The sequence below is a fragment of the Neolamprologus multifasciatus genome, chromosome 3 (assembly GCF_963576455.1).
Source record: "Neolamprologus multifasciatus chromosome 3, fNeoMul1.2, whole genome shotgun sequence".
NCBI classification, from domain to species: Eukaryota; Metazoa; Chordata; class Actinopteri; order Cichliformes; family Cichlidae; genus Neolamprologus; species Neolamprologus multifasciatus.
The window spans coordinates 43,094,590-43,118,626 of record NC_140441.1 but is presented as its reverse complement, the minus strand read 5'-3'; the positions used below and the strand labels follow the sequence as shown (position 1 = coordinate 43,118,626).

At 40.6% G+C, this 24,037-nt stretch overlaps 1 protein-coding gene across 1 annotated transcript in view; it reads right to left on the bottom strand.

Moving 5' to 3' along the window:
• nrxn2b (neurexin 2b) overlaps positions 1 to 24,037 on the bottom strand; it is a 728,828-nt gene that overhangs the window by 252,586 nt on the left and 452,205 nt on the right.

Here is a 24,037-nt window from a genome sequence, read left to right as displayed (position 1 = left end):
CAATCAAGAGGTTCTTTCTTGCCCCGCTCTGTTTTTGAACATAAAGCCAAGGATTTGTGGACACACAGAGAAAGAGAGAGAGAGAGAGATGTTTCTTATTACAAACAGGCATCTTACAGTGTAACCTGGACATGGTTCCAACAAGGAAAATCCTGGTCTCAAAACTGTGATGTTTCCAAACATTAGCCAAAGTCATGTTGCCACATATAGATAATGCAGGTAAAAAAAGGAAAGACATGCTTTTCACCCATGTGTCATTTAATGGAAATATTCCTGCTTATATTGATAGGCGGCGTAGAATTTCTTGCTTTTTCTTGGCAAGAAAACACAAAATGATCAAAAAGCCAAACTTCACAATCTTAGCTGAACTCCAAAAGGGTTGACAGCCACCACAGCATTTCCCAAGAGTGGAGGTGTGCCGGAAAAAAGAAAAAAGGTGTGCATGGGTGTTCGAAAGCCAAACTATGCACCAGAGTTTTTGTCACACTGTCAACATCCAAATAACTGAAACCTAAAAAATAAAATATTAAGTATAAACTGGAAATGGATGTATCCACAAGCACAGCATCAAAGGGCTTTTTTACAACATTTGTGACATGGAAGCAGTGAAACAAGAATTCTGAAAAAAAAAATATATATAGAGAGAAAGTAGAGAGCTAAAGCGATGGCTTTGGAGTGAGGAGGCAGATGTACAAAGGCGGAGGAAGGAGTAGGAAAGAAAATGCTAAATTGAGGGAAAAAAACACATGATTCAATAGTGACTATCAAAATTCATCACCTGCATTTCCATCCTATTCCCTCCTCATGACAAATGAATCTGTGTGTGTGAGAGAGGAATGGAGGATGGATTGAAAGAGAACACACATGGCCAACCAAGAAATGCACTCGGATAACATGAGAGCAACTGAGTGTTCTTGACATCGAACCATGGAGCTTAACCATGAAATCACTATGACTGCAGCAAACAGCCCTGATGAAGAAGATCAAGGTGTTAAAATGCGGCCTTAAAGGCCGCATTTTAAGGCCGATTACGTCACAGCGACAAGACGAAGGCTGTCCCAATTCGAAGGCTGCTCGAAATGCGGCCCTCAAATGCGTCCTTCATTTCCCTGAATTTTAAGGATGTGGCGGTGTAGACTTTGTGGCCCAACATATCCCAGAATGCATAGCGCGGCAGTGGGTGTGGATAATTTTGCTGAAAAAAAAAAACAGCGGATGAGGGGCGGCCGAAGAGTAAACTTTAAGTAAGTACTGAATATTATGTCACTTATTTATGTGCAAATGTTTAATAACGAAGAACATTAAAACATTACTGTTGGCCACATGTCGGCAAAGTTATGTGACATTAGTGACGTTTGTACTAACTTGGTTTTACAGCCTTTACTTTAAAATATACGCCGTTCAATAGCTGACCTTAATCTTACAGAGAATGATCAAAGCTCATGTAGAAACAAACAAACAAATGAACAAAAGATTTTCTCCTTCATTTCTGTCAAACAAAGCTGTATGAAACGTTTCCAGCTGTTAGTATCATGGTTGCTAGGCAACCTGGGCAGCGCAACGGAGGCTAGACCGTCCCATTTCACAAGCCTCGCACTTCCGGCCTTAGCGGTCTTTAAGTACGCGGCCCTTGAGGATCGTTGAGGCTGCGTACTTTAAGGCTGCAGACCCTGAATTGGGATACAACCTCTCTCTGTCAGTTTGCTTGCTGTACCCTCACTATGCTGTGGTTTCTCCCTTTGTATTCCTGAGGAAATTCTAGTTCACAGACCTGGTTTGGTTCCTAGCTCATGTTTCTTAGTTTATAGTGTCCAGTTTAGTTTCTAGTTTTAATGTTTGAGATTTTGGATTTGTTTATTTCTTATGGAGAATCTTCCCAGCAATAGCTGCTGCTTTAGGTTTCATTCTGTGTCCGTGAGTCCTGCAGTTGGGTTCTACATCCTGCCTGCCACACAGCAAAACATGACAGAATGACGTCTGTCTTCTCTTATCCACATGTTGTTTGGCAACACATGGACTCAAAGTGCTCAAAATTGTCAAATTTGCTCTTTGTTAGCTTGCTGCCATTGATTGCCCAGCTTTTGATGAAAGTGCTGCATAAAGGCAGTTCATTTAATAACGGTTTTGGAAAAGGTATGAATAAAATGTGGTTATGCATTTGTGCAGATTTCTTAACCAGTGCTTACCTTTTTCTAATTCTATTTGATTGAAAGAGCACATTTCTTTCTTTGGACTACCTGCATACTTGCACATCCAGGAGTTGCCAAGCAACATTTTTCCTATACTCACACATATATTGAACAGACACCCCTGCTATATTACAAAACCCCTGCTATGCGAGGGTGAATCAAAACAATAACGCTGCCGGCCAGAGAGCCAAACAATGAGCTGAAACTCAAGATTAAGCTCTAAAGAGTGGAGAGGGAGGGGAGCTGCAGATGAGTGATAATTTACTGCAGATTCATATTTCGGTTTGGGATTTGATTTATATTATATAATGAAAATATCAATTATAGTTACTTTACAGTTAAATGGATAATAAGCTGAAAATCATGACAAGGAAAACAATTTTTGCAGCAAATTAGATAAAGACTTCTCAGTTAATTTTTCCAAACTATCCCCCCCAAAAAATTAGTTCTTTCAATTAGAGACAATAAAGCGAAAACTGTATGAAAACAGACTGACTTCCTCTTTGACATCATGACCTAACCAGCATCTGAAGCCGCAGCATATAAGAAACAAATGAAACAGAAATGGAACATTAACAAGCTTAATGCATTTAAATGACAAAACACAGAGCCTAGCTAATGGAAGGTTTTCTGAATCTTTTAGTGTCTAATGTCTTTATTCACATTGTCCCTGCTAAAAAGCACAGTGCATGCATTTAAAAGCTTCGAGATAAATGTTTGCAGAATTTCACATCCAACTTCTACATTAGCTATATTATAGAAAGTGAATGACAGCAACACGAATGTAGGAACAATATCAGAATGCAAAACAATCCACCTCGTGACAGGAAATGCAGCTCTATAATGTTAGAAGCGATTGACATCCGTCAAAGTGATGCGACGGAACACAAAGGTTACGTCTGACACGTTCGCATCGCCTCCTCGCATCACTTCCTGCGGCTGCTGAAAGCAGGGAGGTGAAGCGAACGAGAGGGCACATGATAGCTATGTTGTATTCTCATGTCTTTTTGCACAGTATCTCTCTTAAAGCTGTCATTTTGCTCTCCTTCACATCTCTATTTCATCACTGCCAGGCCTCTTTACTTCTTCCAGTCTCTACTACATTCGCTTCCTCTTGTTCAGCCTTTATCTCCTTCCTCTTTGTACCATCACTTCTGCTCCCCCTCTCGTTTGCTCTCAGTCTGTCCTGACATTTTTTTTTCTACGCAGAGGTCTGAGGCCAGCTGTTCCTGTCTTATTTGAGCCGTTTCAAGTGCTCTCACAACAACAAGGAGAGATAGCGATGGTCTTGGCAGAGTTTGTGAACACTAACAGCTGAAGGATGCGGATCACACAGCAGTGGGTGAGGATGTGTTGGAGGCTAAGATTATATCACCAGTAAAAAATTAAAAACAAAATGTAAAAAAAAGTTGGAATACAAACAAATATTCCTTTAACAAAAGGGTTTATTTTGCTGAAATAGATAAATAGATACGTGTATATATTTTGCTTACATTGCTCAACCACCAAAACAACTCTGGCTCAGGGAGTGTATATATAGTAAAACCATAACAAGTCTTCTTTAAGTACTCATAAGAGAACATTCAGCATTTTTTATGATTTTGTATTAAAATGCAAAGGTCTCAAAGGCTCTCCACTTAGAGGAAATCCATCCATCCATTTGCTTCCGCTTATCCTTTTCAGGGTCGCGGGGGGTGCTGGAGCCTATCCCAGCTGTCATAGGGCAAGAGGCGGGGTACACCCTGGACAGGTCACCAGTCTGTCGCAGGGCCAACACACAGGGACAGACAACCATTCGCACTCACATTCACACCTAGTGGCAATTTGGATTATCCAATTAACCTATCCCCACAAGATGCATGTCTTTGGACGGTGGGAGGAAGCCGGAGTACCCGGAGGGAACCCACGCAAACACGGGGAGAACATGCAAACTCCACACAGAAAGACCCCGGCCTGATGGTGGAATTGAACTCAGGACCTTCTTGCTGTGCGGCAACAGTGCTAACCACCGTGCCACCGTGCTGCAGAGGAAAGTGTAGCAAAATCAAAGCTAAGCCAGGAAAACCTGCGTTTTCTGCCTCAAGTCATTTCACCTTAAACAGATAAGAGATCCAAAAATATCGACTCCTTGGACACAAGGCCATCCTGCCGCAAGAAGTGCAAGGTAAGCATTTCCTTGGCTTCCCCCCAAAATTAATTTCCTCCCTTTTAATTTCTCAACCTTGTCTGCCTGTATACACACCCACTTGCTCAAAGGGGTGTAGGTCCCAGCAGTGAAGGGGGGAAATAGCTCACTGCTAACACACTTATTGTTCACTTTCATTATTCATGGAGGCTAATGGAGGTTTGGATAGCAACCACCAGCAGACACACTCAGGAAAAATGGGGCTGAGAGCAGGACGAGTGTTTTGTCTCACCTCTGTTTTGTCAATTGCCCTCTTTCTCTCCCTCTCTGTTCTCCCTTTCCTCCGTCTCTATTGCTGACGCGGGGCTTTAACTAGGTTTCAATGAGTAAGAGCTCTCAGGCTGCTGTGTGAGTAATGGGACACTGAGAGTGTCTGGAATAAATAAAGGGGGCGACCGGAACAGCCCTTCCTGCCCCAGCTCATCCTGCTCCACCCTCACGTGTTGCAAAGCGATTAAAACACTTCCCAAATCCTGAGACTTCCTGGTAAATAGAATATTTTGTTTAGCCCCTGGTGCAATCTCAGTTTTACAAGATCTACACACGTTTACTACCCGCAAAGCTTAAACATTTATTTTGCATTCATATGCAAGTCCCTTGATCTGAACTTGATCCCCATGGCCACTCTGTTCCCCGGATACTCTGAAACAAGGGCTGACTGCTTTTATCCATTACGTACATCAGGTAGGAGAAAAAAAATCTGACTAAGCAGATATTTTCACTGCATGAATTATTCAGGGCTGAGGAGAATGCTCTGATTCACAGTCATAATGGGAGGTCCTGAAAAGGCGTGCACCCCCTCATATATATTTCATGCTTTGGCAGAAAGTCTGTCATGCAAGAAGCAGAAAGGCTAGCCACAGTGGAAAACCTGCAGGAATGGGAAACAACTAGTTTCAGGTATGGGCAGAGATGTCCTTACTGTTGATCATTGCCAGCCAGCCGGCACACTTTGATAAATGTCAGTGCGTTCACTGCAAAGCATAAAATAAAAACCACACGAGATCCCGTATGTGCTGTAATAGTATCACACGGTAACCCAAGACTGAAGGGTTTGTGACTTTTTTTTCTACTATCTGCTCTCATTAGATGATGCATGTCACCAGTTCCTAGAATATAACATGTGCTGGCTGAAAAAAGGAGCAATAGTGATTTTTTTCTCTCTTCCATTAGGGCAGAAAAAGGCAGCCTCTCAGAGGCTTCTGAAGATGTAGCTGTGCACCATCATTTCAGCTTCCAACTTGCCATTATTGTTGGCAGAATGATACATCACACCGCAGTGTCTTTGGATACCTCCTTCTCTTTTCCACCCACACACCGATACCCTTGTTTTGCAACCTATTAAACTGGCCCTGTTAGTGTTTTCTCTCTTCTCTTTTATTGCGACCAAAGAGAGGAAAGTCTGATGAGGACAATCCAACTCTGAGAGGTGTTGTCTTGTCTAACAGCCCTTTCTCCAGTGTACTGCTGCTTGCTGACTCTCTGGCTGAGATAATTGCTGTCTAGATTCATCCAACTCAGCAGATCACTCCAAGTCATAATGAGGAAACGGCTGTGCGCTCGGGCACATGTGAGTCTGTGTCAGGTAAGTATAATGGCTTCACAAGACGCACATACACAGAGATATGAACCATAGCACAGAGCAACAAAGCTAATCAAAAAGATCTGCGAGGACCCAAATGATGCTGACGAAACACAAAGGCAAAATTATACAGTCTAGTGTTATTGAACATTATTACGAGATTATCACGAGATCGTTAGCTCAGAGCGTTTTGGCTGATCAGGCAGATTCCAGCTGAGGTGAAGGGTTCAAGGGTACTGATTACACAAGTGAAATAATAAGTTCAGCAATAATACAATAAAATAATTAAGAAAAGATAAGAGGACAGACAAATTGTCTATCCTAACATATACACTATGTCCCTGTAAAATGAAGCAATATTACAACAATAAGGACTAAGTTTATCAATATCCTGTTATCCTGGCATCTCATGGTTTCCTTTCTTTACTTTTCCATGTGATCTCTCTTATGCACACTCCTCGCTGCTACTTCCAGTGTTTCAATTAGTCCAAAGTTTTGTATGGGCTTGGCTAATGGGAGTGTGATTAATGGTGAGGGCTCAGCACAGAGCCATTAGCCTCCTGACTCCCTCAGGAAAAAGTTGAGGGGTAGAAAGAGGTAAGGAACGGGAAGTAGATAGGCAGACAGAGGGAGGTTTAGGGCACGAGGCCAAAGAAGAGAGAGAGAGAGAGACAGCAGGGCGGCGTGCTTACACTGTTTCTGTAAAGAATCCATCACCATTGCTTAATCTATCACGTATCAAATTATCTCTATGGGCAAAAACTGCAGATGGAGTCTTCTGGCCCTGCAAAACATACCGACTGACTTGCCAATGAAGTTCACGTCCACGTTAGGATTCAGATTATTTTGGAGCATTTTTAAATGAAAGCACCATTGAAAATTTATACTGTTTAGTAAGACAGTGCTTTCAAACTGCAAAGGACACTACCAAATTTGTCAAAATAACATCTGCAGTACTCAGAGGTAAACTGTGAATCAGTCACAGTTAAAGAACTTCTGTACGATTCTCACGGTCTGCTACAGATCCATGCTGATGGCGTTCTCTCGGCCTAGCAAATGTCTCTCTAGCATCTGCAGATGACCTCACGACACAAAGTTGTGGCTCAGTTTTTGTTCGCGTTTTTATCACATCCCTCACTGATAGGAACAGAAAAGTCCATCTCTCTAAACCGGGCACACTGAGCCAAACTGCTCTGCAATGATAGAATTCATACACAGGCTATAAAAGGAATTAACACCATCACAAACCTACAACACAGTGACTAAGGCACAAACACCTAATATTAAAAACAGCTTAGAAGGCAGATTGGAGTAGAGCAGATATATTCATACAAGCAATTTGAGAGCAAGGGACTGTAAGACAACTCATTGAATCTTGAATGTTTTAGATTATAACCCAGAACTTTTCCTTAAATTAATGTTTCCTAGTGCTGACCAGAGATGGGCAGTAACGCGAATGCGTTACTGTAATCTGATTACTTTTTTCAAGTAACGAGTAAAGTAAGGGATTACTATTGCAAAAACGGTAATTAGATTACCGTTACTTTCCCGTAGGAACGCTGCGTTACTGTGTTACTAAAACCGTGAGTTTTTTGCGAGAATGTCTCATTGACAGTGACGTAAGCGAGTGCGACGTTTGTGACAACATCTGTGTGCAGATCAACAATGGATAATACATCGAGTGCGGGAGAGAGTATGAGCGTACAGCGTTTAAAGCGTGGAAGTACTGACCTTACTTTGAGTTTGATTCCATAAAAAGTGACAAAAACATTAGTGTCTGCTGTTCACTGCGTGGGAAGAAAACTTCTTTTTACAGCAAACCCCCCCCTAAACTTCCAAGCAAGCACCGAGTGCGCTACCACGTAATGGGAAATTCACAGAGAAACTCGCGGATTCTTCCATTGACCGCTGTGGCTCACCTGCACCAGGGTAAACCGCCTACCCCACTCCTGCTTTACAGGTGAAAATAGAGCAACACGACCCCTGAGTCTTTGACTTTATTTGTTTTCTGCTGTGTTTTACTTGCATCTATTTGAAAGACTGAGCGTAAACACACACAAAAAAATTATGTGCTGGAATGTGCAGAAAATAGGTTTAAATATTAAACAAATTTCTTCCAGTCAGAGAATGTTGCATATAATTAAATTTTTGCTTGATGCATAAAGTTAAAAGATTAAAACTAATAAAACAAGTTTTAAAAAGAGACTTTTCCATTTGATTACATTTTGTATGATGGATTATGTAGAAAAAGTAGAATTGGGCTGAAAGATATATCGCTTTATCACCTATTCAGGTTGTAAATCGTGTTTTTAAAAAGTAACTAAGCAACTAAGTAATGAATTACTTTTGAAAATAAGTAATCAGTAAAGTAATGGGATTACTTTTTTGGGGACGTAATCAGTAATAAGTTACTGATTACTTTTTTCAAGTAACTTGACCAACACTGGTGATGACATAATGTCCAAACCTACAGAGACCCTAACTTAAAGCTTGCAGTCTATACTTGTAAAATGATTATGATGTCTGCTGGCATTACACTCTCAAAAGATGCACCCATAGGTCACATTCTTCATATAATTTGCTAGACTGATGTTATGGTTAGAAAATGCTGGACTAATGATAGACAACAGTGACTGGAGAAGAAGCAGCCCCACCCCCCTAACCCCCAAAAAAGTTCTAGTTCTCGTTGCTTCTAATCTAACGCAATCACTGTTCAGTGAAATGGTAGCTGTGGCAGTGATTGCAGTGTCATTCTCCATCAGCAGCGAGAGCACTGGCATTGATTAAGGGGCCTCTACAGCGTACGCTTATATTATATTACCCATGCACGCATAGGGTATGAAAAGCCAAGCCTATCCCTGTCGTGTGTTGTACAGAGCAAGGGCAGATCGAGGCGTGCTTCGGAACACAAGTGGGTGTCAGTCAGCTTCATGAAATTCCCTATTCAGTTTCTGCTCTGTGTTTGTTTTTGTCATAATTTATTCTTTGGAGCAGATTACGTTGCACCTGTGAAATTGTCTTGACAACCACGCAGCAGAGAGTGAGACAAACAAGAGCATGTGGATGATGGAAGGATATTATGAGCCAAGAAGAGTGTGGGAATTCAAAGGGAAAGATAAAAAAAAGTAAATAAAATGAAATAAAGTAACATAAAAGGAATGTTAAATGACATATAATACAACCCTATAATAGCTGTTGTGGCTGCATTTTTATCTCAGGAACAAGCCGGCTAGTATAATGGCATTCACATCGAGAGAGCACTGCAGGAAGTAAAATGAATGTGAGCTGTGGGTGAGAACAATCCATCAATTTATTTTGTTCATTTGCATAACAGATCTGATTTCATATGTCTGTAAATCACCAAAACAAAAGAGGGCCAGTCCTTATGATGCCAAGCGACAAACTGGAACAAGAAAAAGAGCGGCTGCAAATTATTTAGATCAAACAAAACGGGTGCAGTGAAACAACAGAAGCCGGCGGAGACGGGGGAATACGGGGAGTGTGTCGATCCAAAACATGTTCTTCACTTAGACTCAAACGGTAGGGGGGAAAAAAAACGTTTTGCAAATAAAAATGCAATATGTTCAAACTTTGTTGGCCTATTATTTAAATTAAGTTAAAACGAGATGTATACACCCAGAAATTGAAAAACAGTCTTCAGGTTATTTGTTTGGATGTCTTGTTTGGGATGGGAATTGCAAATGCTAATAGGACAGAAATGAACTACACCCAGTGTACATCCACAAAACAGCACCGCACTGAGATAATTAGCGAAGTAAGCGAACATGTCATCATAATGCCTCCCAACTTTTCTCCACCAAAAAGCGCAGCTGAGACAAGGAAACAGACTGTGGTCTAATCAGGGTTTTTGCCCTGATGAAGTGTGCTTCTGAGAAGTGACAGCTCTGAATGCCTCTCTCACTAAATTCTCCCAATTTGCAGCTGAAGACTCGCTACAGGTCCATCGTTTCCTCTTATTGCCATTTCTTGTCATGAATTTAAGAGCTAGAAGATTTCTATCTGCATGTTGCGCGGATGCACTGTTGGTTAGAATTCATCATTCCCCAAAAACATCTGCAGAAAAATGACTCATTGATAATATCATAATGACTATACTGATCACTATTTGACAACATGAACCACTGTTGAAAACTTGCAATCCACTGAAAAAGAACTAGAGATGACAATGCATCCATGCTCTGCTCTGTGTATTAGATATATCTGGTAAGTGATTGAGCGGTCTATTGTGTTGCAGACATCTTCTGTTTCTTTGGAACCATCACAGGCTCTGCTGGTTACCAAAGAACAAACACAGAGACCCACACAGAGATAATGTTTTTAGTAATTTGGAGCAATCAGTTGAGTGAAATAGGCTTCAATAGGGTTTTGATTGCACCATCTAACTCAACAGGTCTGTGATTTACCTATCTGAACAGCGAGCCAGAAGAAAGCATTTAGAATAAATAGCCTAAAAATGGTTAAGGGGGCATTATCAATTCTTCAGCCAAAATACTTTGTCGGATGTTTTATTGCTGTATCAACTGAGTGCATTATATTGATCAACACTTTCTCTGTTCGTCACTATTTATTGTCCGCTTCTGAGAGTCAGGGGAAGAAAAAAATCAAGCTACAGGCTTAAAGCATGTAGTATGAAAAGCTATTAGTGTGGAGGTGGAACACAGAATGTGCTTAGTTTGGAGTAAAGACAATGCTTAATTTGGTTGGCAGCTGTTGAAAATAAGGGATCTCTTTCTTTCTTTTTCCTAGCGTCTTCCCAGCGTCTTCTGCGTGGCTTTGTCTTCCCCATTTGGGCGTCCTCTGGGGCGAGATCCATTGCGCACATGTCTTCGGTGATTGCTTCCATCTGCCGCTTCTTCGGTCTTCCTCGCCGGTTGACGGCCTCCAGGGTGGAGTCGAAGGGCTGTTCTTGACACCGAATTCTCCTCTCTGCGCATGTCCATACCACCATAGGTGCGCTTCCCGCATCTACTTTTCGATGGGGGCAACTCTGAGTCGTTTTCGAACATCTTTATTCGTCACGCGATTAAGCCCACCATCAGCCTGAGCATATAGGTTGATGGTAGCTTTCCCATCTTTTGACTTGTTTTTTGTGTTCCTGTCAATTCTGGAAAGTCCATTTCTGGAGTTAAGTCTATAAAAGTAAGCATGAAAACCCTCGGTGGCAACTAATTAACTACCTAACTGTCTAGTTTTTAAATGTTCAGGGTATGACTGATTTAGGAACAAGCTGCTAGACTTTACAATAAAGAGCTGTCTTTTTCCATTTTGTACTTCATAGGTATTACCTTCCCATAAAGCGACAGCCCAAACCAGAAATGAATGCCTTACACCTTATTTGTGTTGTACGTCAAGTGTTGTTTAGCAACCAGAATTAACTCTAACAAGAAGCACTCTGAGAGCACAAACCTCCGCTGAGCCAGCTCGCTCTTTAGGCAGTGTTTACTTTTAAGGGAAGACTTTTGTATTTTGTATATAACTTTATATGTAATTGTATTTGTTTTCTTTAGTAAAAAGAGCATTGTACATGTATTCAAGTTGTTATGTATTTATAAGCTTATAAGCTGTTACTGTAATGTAAAGTAAGTCAAACTGTTGCCAGTACAAACAATGGCAGTAGAATCTTAATCAGAGTTTTAAAGATTAGTAACCTTATTTTATCTTGAAGAAGAGGTCAGAGGTCCAAAGTAAGTGATGCTTAAAATCCCCATACCTATACATCATTCTCCACTGTATATGCCTTTATGTTGTCAGTACAAGCAATGAGAGTAATAAACATGGTTTGAAATAGCTGCATATAGGATTATTATCACTTTAAGCTTCAGATCAATCACATGACTTTGAAGGAGAGGTCAGAGGGCAAATTTGGCATGATATTTTAAATCCTTAAATCTTTTGAAGCACATTTAGAATCTCAATAAATCATTATGTTGACCTTGAAGACCTTGTGGGTGTAAGGCAAATTTTAATTGATTGTGAATATGATCCTACTCTACACCCCAAGTTTTAACAGAATTCATTCTATCTTGTTTACTGACAGATTGACACACACAAAGCAAATACTACTAAAAATATAACTCCTTGCCGAAAGTAACAAAAAAAAAAAAAAAAAAATTAAATTAAAATTAATCAAATAAAAGAAATCTTCAAATCCCTAAAATATTATTAATTCTGTAGGTCGGTCCATCTTATGGGGTTGTTTTTATGTTATATTAAGTCCATTACTGCTCAAATAACATGGAAACACAACCAATGAAAAAAAGATGTTAAAAAGGTGAAAATAATGAATGCCCTTTTAAAATTTAGAAATTATTTATCTACAATTCTTGGAGTCCTGTATTTATGATATACATTGATACAAATCTATATTCCTATAAGGAGAGTTACAAATTTACAGCCATTCATTCTTTAAGCTTTGACTGTTTTATTTAAGCTGATACACAAAAGACTAGTCTGTACAGTAAATATGCTCATCTTTCAGGGCCTTTGCAAGCAAGGAATGGGCATGAATGGAGTTTGGTTTAAGTAATAGTGCAGTAAGTGTGAGTGTTTGTGAGAGCCTACTGACAGTTTCGAAAGAAAAGGGTTCTAAAAGAAAATCCATGACATATTAATGTCATATTTTGGCCCCAAAGACCACACAGATAATATTTTTTTCCCATAGAACTGCTACATCCAGCCGTTTGAGAAAGAGGTCTGTGAGGCACAACTTATTCAGTAGACAACACAGCTACTGATATACAAATAAAGCTAACAATTATGTTAGCCATGCAAGAAACAAAAGGATTTTCTAGTCCCAAAGCAAGATTATCTGGGGTTTCTATCGTTCAGGTGACATGAAAACCTGGAAGTTTTAGTTTGGCTATTTGTAGGTAACATTTACAGTATTTTCATGGTTTTACTTGCTCTCACATATTTCTTTTTGATATTTTATTTTCTCGTTGAGCAACCAGGCTACAGAACAAAGTCTGATAATAATAGTAGTTTTACTGGGGAGAACACAGGGTTGGTGTGCAACTTTTAGCACACATTTATAGACCAAAGCCACACAAAGAAACAAACTGGTTGTTCATTGTGCACAACAAAAATACGGTTTTCTTACTGTTAGTGATAACTGATGCTTGTAAAGGATTTCTGATGTTTAAGGCTTAGATTTTATATCGAAAACTTTTCAAAAATATGACAACACATTTTCATGATATGGGGCCTTTAATAACATCAGTAATAAAGGTTGAGGTTTAAGAAGAGAGGTTTAAAAACCTGTATTTACTTTGCTGTTTTGATGAGTTTGGTGATATGTCCACCTTAGTTTTCAAATTGAAAGTGTTCAATTGGTCAACATACAGACTGTGCAATTACATGAATCATAATCCTTCTGTAGAAATTATCCAGACAAAAAATAAACATGTCAGAGGAAACACGGACACTGACAGTACTACGTATAACTGCAATTCTTCAATTAATCAATTCAGTTAAACTAACACATAATATGTATAACATTATTTCTATCTATATATGACTCTGTGAGTAACATCAAAGGAAGAATCTGCATGGCCAAAATGCTAGTATTAGTAGATTTAGTATCTTACTTTAATGTTCATTGTGAAAAGTCATGGTACTTTTGTGGTGATGTTAACCATAGCAGCCTGTATAATGACAATGAGTCCACATAATGGCTTCACAATTATCTCCCAGGTTTACAGGTTGCTGAAGAGAGAAAGGAACCATTAAAGGCAATCACATTCAACGGTTGGTTAGCCAGGGGAAGAGGCTAGTGTCAAACAACTTCATTATTTAGTTGGTAATGATAAGAGATGGGGGGGGAGATATGATGGGACGGACAGAGCAATGAAATGGAATCAGAATACTGAGTTTATACCACTACATGATTGGGGGAGGTCATTATGATTCGGTTACACACTTAAGTAAGACAAACAACATATTAACTTGAACACTATATCCATGACTCAGTAACACACCACACTGGGCCAGATGTACAGCTATAATGCCAACTCTCTTATTACAAGAAGTTGATGGCTCCAGTAGAACAAAGCAGCCCTGTGTTTTTGGTGGCTGTAGCTCAGGTGGTAGAGCAGGTCATCTACTGATCGGAAGGTTGGCGGTTCGATTCCTGGCTTCCCCTAGTCTGCATGCCAAATATCCTTGGGCAAGATACTAACCCCAAATTGCTCTCCGATGCATCCATCGGAGTATGAATGTGTGTGAATGTTAGCTATAAAGCACTTAGAAAGATGTGCTTGTGCGAATGGGTCTGAATGGGTGAATGCACAAGTTGTGTAAAGCGCTTTGAGTGCTCAGATGAGTAGAAAAGCGCTTTATAAGAACCAGTCCATTTACCATTTACCATGTTACTGTCAGTCTAGCCAATGGGTGTCAAACTCCATCCTGAACTGTTTACATGTGTCCCTGCCACAACACACCTGAATAAAATTAGCTGATCAATAGCAACACTCTATAGGATTGACTGCATGCTGAGGTGGCAGTTCAGTCATTTGATTCATGTTACAGCAGCTCATGAGTGAATGAACATGGTGCAATAAAAGTACCTTTTTCCAAACACTGTCATTTACTTTACTAGAGTAGAGTTACGTTGTTGCCACCTTAGCATGCAGTCAAGTTCTATAGAATGTTGCTAATGACCTACTAATTGTATTCAGGTGTGTTGTGGCAGGGACACATGTAAACATTTCAGGACACCCGCCCCCAAGGACTGGAGTTTGACACCCCTGGTCTAGCCTACAAACCTAACAGCTACAAGGTGTGACAACGTAGTTGTGACCTGACAGAGATGTATTCCCCAGCTCTGAGCTATTTTAACAAAAGTATGACCCGAGCAGAGACACAATCTCTCAGTGATAAAATGTGTTCCAGCATAAAGAGGAAGTGCTGAAAATGAGAGGAGATAAAGAAACATGGCAGAAGATAAGACGGTGGTTTACACTCATCACTCGAAGGTGATGAGTGTAAACCACTGAACCAGGTAAAAGCTATGGCTGAAATAAATAAAACATTTCACCAATGCCTTTCTGGCACAGGAGACTCAGCAACTTCTTCTAGGCTTGCATCCAAGATTCATGGTATTGAGGTGCTGTCTGGAAAAAATGGTAGACTCTGCTAGTTTTAAGTCCACAGGGAGGTAGTATGTACAGTTTCAATTCCCTTTATCCCCTGACTGCCACATAGAACTTTTATCACAAGTGTCCTTGTTAACTTGAGACGAGTCTCTCAAGGAGAAACTCTCAGACTGACGGAGAGGGATTTAAGACGGCTTAGATCTCAATAACCATACTGGAATTTATCCTCACTTTTTCTCCACGACCAAGTCTTCACTGGGCGTCATAGAGGCCAATGACTGCTATTTAGTCTACTCTCAGATATTAAGTAGCAGCAAAGCATCAATAGAGTGAACAGTTTTTCAGACACTACTTCTTCATTTTGGCGCAGTTTTTCTTAAATAATAATACGGTGTATTTTATTTTATACGGTGTACATTATTAGATTAGTCCCAAGCTCACAGTGTGAAAACTATGGTTTTACTGTGCTTGACTGGCCACACAACTCCAACTCCTGACCCAAACCCCTTAGAGATTCTTTGGGGCATTGTCAAGAGGAAAATAAGAAACGCTCAAGCCACAAATAAAGATGAGACGAGATGAATCTCGCTATTAAAGTAACCTGGGCTACAGTAACAACTCAGCAGTGTCACAGCTGACAAGCTGGCTCTATGCCATGTAATAGTAGTTCTATTTTTTTTTAACCCTTTATAGATATTCAAAAAATGGGATGGGGTTGAGAGTAAGAGGTGGAGTCCAACTGATCTCACATATTAACTTCTCCCAGTAAGGCAGCTTGCATAAAAAGAGGGTGAAGAGCTCTGGCGTTTCGGGTCCCATTTGTAGAGGCTCTGATCTGGGCTTTTACTCCAGCCAGCTCAGCCTAAGTGAAAGGAACAATCATGGAGCTTTGGATCTCCACTGCTACTCAGACCCTGTGTAATTCATTGTCTGCCCAGGGAAATCAAACCAGACCAAGGCATGTTGTTGGCCAGAGCCAGTCTAATGACAGAAAAGGAAGAAAAAATCTTTTAGATGAGTGATGAAGTCATTAAATGAAGCCGTGAGAAAGGAGATTGAGGTGGGCCCCGGTGAGTGTAGCACAGGCCTTGTAATTTGTATACATGCATATCAGTGACAAGGGAACAAGGTTCAGGTTGAAACCCTTAAGTCTGTTCCACTGAAGGCTGTGGAAAGCTACACGGAAATCCCAGGCAAAGCTTTAGCATGGCTACCTGAAAGTGCTTTAGAGTAAGCAAAAGTTAAATACTGTAAATACTGGAAGATATTTTTCAATATAAAGCAGGGCAGAGGGAGCAAAGAGGAGGTTTTCTCTTGTAACACAACATAAGAAACTGTCACTTCTGACAAGCTGACATACTGTCACTGAAGTAGTATCACATCATTATCACAAATGAAAGAAAATGATCAAAATATCATCAGGAGTGATCTTCAGCATGAAAAAAGAAATGCTTTTATTATCTCGGGATACAACAGTGATGCTGCACATGTAGTGAAACTTGTGGATGCCTGTGAAAATTACTTTTATTACTGACATAAAACTGAAGGTTACCTTAAAGACGGCGACTTAAGTTCTCTGTCTGATTTTACAGGGCTTTTAAAAGAGGTAGCTGACCATTCATAAATTTGACCTCACCACTTACATTTTAGCATGCTGCGATTCTTTCACAGTCCAAAATAAACTGCTTCAGCTCAGCGATGGAGGGCATAATCAGAAAAGTAAAGAGGACTCTCACAGAGGAAGAAGTAGAAGGCAAAATTCGTTTAACCGGGCTGACGCTGCAGTCTTCCATATTGCTCCCCTCCTTGCCCCCATTCCTGAGCTCATTCCCTACGTCATTGGGTGCTATAGGTGAAGCAGTTTTCACAGTTTTACATGTGGTTGACAGTCATGCTCAGATGTGTTTATTGACACTACTGCAGAATACCTATCACTCTTGTAGACCTGTCTTCACACTCCAAACTTTTCACGCTCCAACAACTAAAGAAGCCATTATGGTCACTATCTTTACACCACATTTATGTGTCAAAAGATGTCTATTTGCAAGCACCAGCAATACTAGAAAAGAGCCCACCATGCAAAAGGCATATTTACTGTGCAATAAGATGCCAAGTATGATGATTAACAATTAGAATGTGGAAAATTGAAGGTTGTTTTATAGCTTGACTTCAGCTAATGGGTCTGACAGATTTCAGTTTCAAGATCCCATGACTAGCGTATCCACCCTTAGCAGGGCTGAGGCGGCAAATATGGAAATGCATTGGAACAAGTAGAGAAATATTCACGCGCTCAATATCCATTTGTCCGAATAGCCCTGGAGAACTGAAAAAGTGCTTACCTTTAAATAAGCTGAAAGAACTCAAGTAACTCTGACAGGCAATTTACTGATCACAATAATGCAAGTGTGAGACATGACACTGTAACTGTAATAGCTGTGTGACGTCTCAAACTGACAGCTCTATTTATAACCCGAGTTCGGAAGATGACTCTTTTCTGAGCAGTGTTCTGTTACTTTGAGAGCACAAAAATGTCAATAAGAAGGGTTTGGATGGTGAAAGCTATCGATCCCGAGCAGGGGAGAGGAAACGAGAGAAAGACACAGAAACAAAGACAGAAGGAAAGACACAGACATAAAATATGGTAGAGACAGCAATTAACCTTTAATTCAGCGATCACTTTCATTTATGTTTATTTCATTGTCAATTGGAAATAGCACAATAATCTATAAGTTGCTAATGAAAATCAGTCTAGATTAGATATGGTGATTTGACTGTCCTCACCACAGTTTGAATTGGACAACGCCAATATCACCAGGCTGCATGCATACATTGCTCCAAAAGCAGGCTGGTCCTCATGACTCCTTTGGTTGCCAGCAGATTGCTGCTGTCAGCTGTAGTTTGTACAGAAGACTTGTCCACCAACTACTCGCTAAGCATATTATTAAAATGTAAAAAGCGGCACACAAACTGGAAACTGAGACTGGTCGCCTTCAGAAAAGGTGCCCTCCCACACCCCGGTTTGTGTTGCACTTTTTCAAGCTCTGCAACCATTTGCTGGTTAGTTAGCAAGTGTTTGTAGACAAGCTCGAGTGTTTAATGTAAGCTACGGGCAACAACCTCCTCTCAACCAACGCAATCACAGGACGTTTTTTTGGTGGAACGCCCTCTTTCCACCTGATTTCACCCAGCGAAAGGAACCTCCACCGAACACTTGTAAACAAGAGATCATAAAATCATAAAATTATTCTCACTATGCATCTAGGAAGCCCCGCCCTGTTCTTCCACCCCTCTGAGTAAACTACCTGTCTGACCAATCAGGACACAGGATACTTAATGATGGTAGTGGTGCGTTTATGTTAGGCCCTAACATAAATTAGGGAAAGCATCTTTCCCTAATGACCAGTGTATCACTGACTGGTCTCTATGCCTGACTGACTGAACATCATTACTGTGCATACAAAGAAGTCAGTTACAGTTTTAAATTTCAACAACCACTCAAACTCTCTGCGGTCCCAATCCTTAACCAGGCAGACACCAGAAAAATTCAAGAGTAACAAAACTGATGTCTGTTCTCTGCAAAAAAATTGGTAAAACTACCTTTAATCAGAATAATAATTCATAGTAGTTAGGGTAAAAAAGTGTGCACTCTACAACCAAGCCAGTAATAGCACCTGATACTTTTATACTTTAGTTTGTGGGCTACTGGAGAGATCCTCAACACAACTTAACTTGTGTTCTTGTTGTCAGTCCTGTATTCACAGCATGCAAAAGTAATTATACAATTGAAATAACAAATCAGCTTATTAGAGAACAAGGACTGGTAAAAGGTGCATTAGTCCACAGCAGATGGCACTGTGATTGGTCACTAATGTCCTAATGTCAGGTAAAGAAATCTGCACGTTTCAAAGAACTAACTACTACAAGTCAGACTAGCACCTCCCCGCACCCTCCGTTTCATCATTAGTAAGGATAATGTTTGGTGACTGTTGAACTAAAATGAAACTGAAGTCAACCTTCGATTATGAGAATAAAACTATTTTTTTGTGTAATTACCTATCCTCGAATTCTTTAACTGACCATGTAACTTAAGTAGGTGACCTACTGTGTGCATTTGCAGCTGCGTAAAACAAATAAAGGCATAAACAGCTTGGAGTTAAACTCTGACCCCTTTTTGAACCACCACTCCTCAAAATTTAAGCCAGAAAGAAGAACAGTCTTATGTATAAACGTTTGTAGCAAGAACAAAAAAAATCATTTACACAATCATCCCACATACGTTCACATTTTCTTTTTTTGCCAGCAGTTTGGTGACTTCATCTTGTGCATCATAGCAACGTATTTCTTATCATCTTCGTTTAACAGAGTATCAAATAGAAAGTCTTTCACGACACTGTGACTGAGTCAAGAAAAGCGATATTTGTCATGTTGCAACAACACAGAGGCGATAATGTGGAGCGAGAAATGACTCTCCATTTGAAAAATGCTGCACTGAAACTTCCTGTAGGATGTTGGCAATATGTGGGACCAAAAGCTGTGACCAGCAGAAGCAGAAATATGCCACTTTTTGCCCCATGAATAATTCCCATTACACAGACAGTAATCAAACAAACGAATCTGCATCCACAAATTGTTGCGGTTACACTGTAGAAAACATAGCAGACACACACATGCCCATCTAATTAGAAATTCCAAAATGTGTTATCTTGGAAGCTGTTCTGGTTTCCATGGCTGTGTCCCAATTCAGGGTCTGCACGCTTGAAGTACGCGCACTACGCGTACTACGTACGGTGCGTACTTCTGCCATATTTTGCGGCAATATTATCCACACCCATGAATTATGGGATATATGGGACCACGAAGCGTGCACCGGACCACGCTTGATATTTGGGGAAATCGACGGCGCATTTGGAGTATGCGTTTGAAGTACACTTTGAATTGGGACAGCCGTCGTCGCATGGCGGTGACGTAATCACACTTAAAATGCGTACTTCAAGCGTGCAGACCCTGAATTGGGACACAACCCATGACAGGTTTAGTGTCCCCAGTGGTGCACCTGAGAATGACACTGAGACTGATTTTGCATTTACCTGCTTTTCCTGTGTAATTTTCACTACAATGGAGCCCTTTATGTAAAAAAGACATTTTCAGAAAGGCACCTGCAGGCTGATCTACAAAGAAGAAAAACATTCTTCTCCTCCAAAGACTAGAAACTCTTTTTTTTTAACCACTCCATATGAAGCTACTAACCAGATCAAGATATTCACAGAGCAAAGCCAACAGTGTTATTGTGTTGCACAGTAAAATGTGTAAAACAAAACAAAACACTTTGCCCCTGCTGCTAGAGGCTGTTTATAAGAGGTTTTTGAGCTTTTCTCTACTGTGCCATTGTGTTGCTGATTACCCTAAAGGCATGACAATGCTACCTCGCCTGTCTGCATCCATCATTGTTTTGATGTGCAACTGCTATTCTTTCAGTTGAATAACTACTGTAGCACAATCATTACAATGTCTGCACCTAACTTCAAGACACTGAAATGAAATGCCTCCTGGCATACATTTTTGACCAGGGAATACCCACAGCACACAGATCCCTGACATACAACACCAATGCATACGCACACAAGCATAGAGGCACACAAAAATGAGCACTGAGATCACAGCACAGCCCAAGGCAGACTGAACCTCATGAATACCTCTGACTTGCTGAGGTAGGTTAACCTTAGAGATCCTCTGCAGTTATTCGGCCTCTTGTGGCTGTTGTGCAGCAGGATGCTTATAAAAAAGGGGCTGTAGCACTTTGATCAACAACACAGCCAGCTGAAACGAAGACAAGGGCAGATAAAACCACTTTATACTGTTTTGCGGTCAGTTAATTACTGCATGAAGCAAAATCTAAACTAGGTCAGACAAGTGTGGCTAGGCTGGTGTTCGCTGAGCTTTCTGATGTCTCAAAAGACGATGAAAAAGCAAAAGAAAAAGTAGTCTCCTGTCACGAGGAATGGACATGATGCAACTATTCTCATTTTTCACCATAGGGCAGGCACGTTTCCCTGTTGTGTTAAAGTGCTTTTCCCTGGTTGATTTTTTAGAATATAATCCTTTCTGCCATCTTGTCTCTGCTATGCTGAGCTGCATGCATTCATCCTGGGCTCCTACTCCTTTCGAAGCAGGAGCCTTTCATTTCCAAACTTTTTGCAAAGCAATGTTTTAGAAGCGTGCCGATCATTTTCAAAATGTCCTTGAAAACACGTATGCTTAATAATCAGTTTATCCAGCAATCTGATATGAAAATCTATCAGATAAGCAATAGTTATAGCAACACATAGCTGAGCTTCCTCTGCACCTCCCCCATGGTCCTCCTCCTCCACCCACTAATGCTGACAAATGGACAGAGTGTGCCAGTAGTGGACAAGAGAGATGCTGAGACACCAGCTAGTCATCCATCTGCTCTATTCCCTCGACACCGTCTTCACTGTGGCAGAGGTCACATACTCGCTGGCTCAACTGTTACTACAAAACACACACTTTTCCTGCCGCATACACACTTCTTTCAGTAGCTGCCTCTTCTCATGCTCTCCACTCCCTCCCACCCCCAGCTTCCACATCCTTCAATTTTTTTTCCTGAGATATTTTCACAAACAATTCTCCTGCTGCCTGAATTATGCAATGCTGCCATTCATCCACCTCACATCTTCTTCCAAATATCATCTAAACTTTTGTCTCTTTTGAACCCAACAAAAGCTCTTAGCTTTAGAACCAAACACAGCACCAGGGACAGCTCCTCCCGACACGTTTCAGCTTCACTACTAAAGGTAGGTTCAGCATGTCTCAGTTACCTTTCAGGGGAGGGAAAAGAAAAAAACAAAACAGGAACATCGTTCTCAAGGAATTCAGGTTATTTATAACAGCAGGGGTGTAATATGATAAGTGTATTTTAAAATGTTTTTCTATCTGTGAAAACACAACAAGTTACTTGTTTTCTGTAGTGTAAGTGAAGGGATTTTAGGTTACAGTTCTTTTAACCACATTTGCTAAATTAAGGTTCAAATAATATAATTTACAGCTGCAACATGGAATTCATAGTACTGTAGAGGTGGTTAGCATTAGAGAGAAAAGAAACATTATCTCATCATTATCTGCCAGTTTGAGGTGGAAGTTTCAACCTGCAGATAAGTTAAGAGACAGTAAATTAATCTAATAATAACAATGTCTATTTTTTTCTGTTCTGTTTTTTCTGTATATCATTTGTTTACATCAACATGCAGCAAGCTTAAGATGACATTTTTTTCTTCTTATATTTATGGTCGTATATCTTTCTGCTGTCTATAATGACTTAAAATCATGCATACTTTTGTATTCCACACCACTTTTAAATGCAAACTGTGTGCCTTATCACTCTTTTGGCAAACTGTTATGCCACTGCTTTTAATACCATTACACCCTGTTTAATGTAAGTCTCTTGCACTTAAAGCACCAATCAAATCATCAACCCATCCATTCATTTCCACTTATCCAGGTCGCAGGTCAGCAGAGAAGCACAGATCTCGCACTCCTCGGTCACCTCCTCTTGCCATTCTGGGGGATTACCAAGGTGTTCCCAAGCCAGCTGAGAGCTATAATTGCTTCGGCGTGTCCTGGGTCTGCGTCAGGGCCTCCACCCGGTGGGACATGCCCAGAACACCACACACAGAACATGCCCAGGAGGCATCCTAGTCAGATCCCCAAACCACCTCAACTGGCTCCTTTCAATGTGGAGCAGTAGCAATTCTACTCTGAGCCCCTCCCAGCTGGCTGAACTCCTCATGCGATCTCCAAGGGAGAGGCCAGCCGCTCAATCCACTGGCTTTGCAGACCAAGCTAAACGTAACAACGGGCCAGATACCCCACCTCTCACAGGACACCTTGAGGGGCATGGTCAAATGCCTTCTCCAAAAAAAAAAAGAAAGAAAATGAAATGAATACGAACATTCTGGTCAGTGGAGGAATGACAGCTAAAATATGTTATGCTATTTTCACCAATTCTAAGGTGCAGGTCTCCATACCATGACAGAAATGCTAGCTAATATGTGGGAGATGACAAATTCAGATTAAATTCATCCAACTCCACGTCTGCCTTAATATACAGTCTAAAATGAGGTACTTATATGATGGGATGAAGTTAAGCTGTATATAAGATACATCATTTCCACCAACTTATTTTTAGTTTTCTCCTGATCCCACCAAACTCTCTCTCGCTTGCCCCTCTCTCTATAACCCTCACTCGCTCTCTTTCTCTGACAAAGAGACCAAACGCAGTGAGGCAGCTGCTCTTGAGTGACAGAATAATCAGTGATTAAACACTTCAGAGATGGCATTCACTAGAGAGTAGATCACAAAGAATACTACACACAAGATTGATGTGTGAGTTACAAACTGTGCATGTGTGTGTGTGTGTGAGCATCAGCCAGCACAAACACCCACATCTCCTCCACAAGCACATTTCACATTGAAAAGAAAGCATTTCAGTGATTTTCAAGAGCGCATCCAAGGTCTACTGGGGCAACTCCAATTCATTCCTGTTTCATTATCACCTCTCTTCTGTGACAAGATGATACCAAATTAAGAGGTGTTAAGCCTTCCCACAATTAATGTTTACACAGACAAATATGAAGACACTGTCACTGTTGTTTTTAAAACGAGTACGACCCTCACAGCAACATGGAGCTGCACTTAACCTTGTTTACTGCTTTATCGTGGTGACTTTCTACGCTTTATGGATCGTGACTCCATAGTACACAGAATCGGTTAAGCCTGAGAACCTTTGCCCAAGAAATGACAACCTTGACTTTGAAGGCCCCAAAATAAACAACTTTACTTTCATATTTCATCTTCAGCTGCTTTGCTTATGCAGTGAGTGGGATTTATTAGTATTCTGCATGAGAGGGGAAAAAATCTGGAAAGCTTGGATGAGTGGAGAATGCAAAATGGC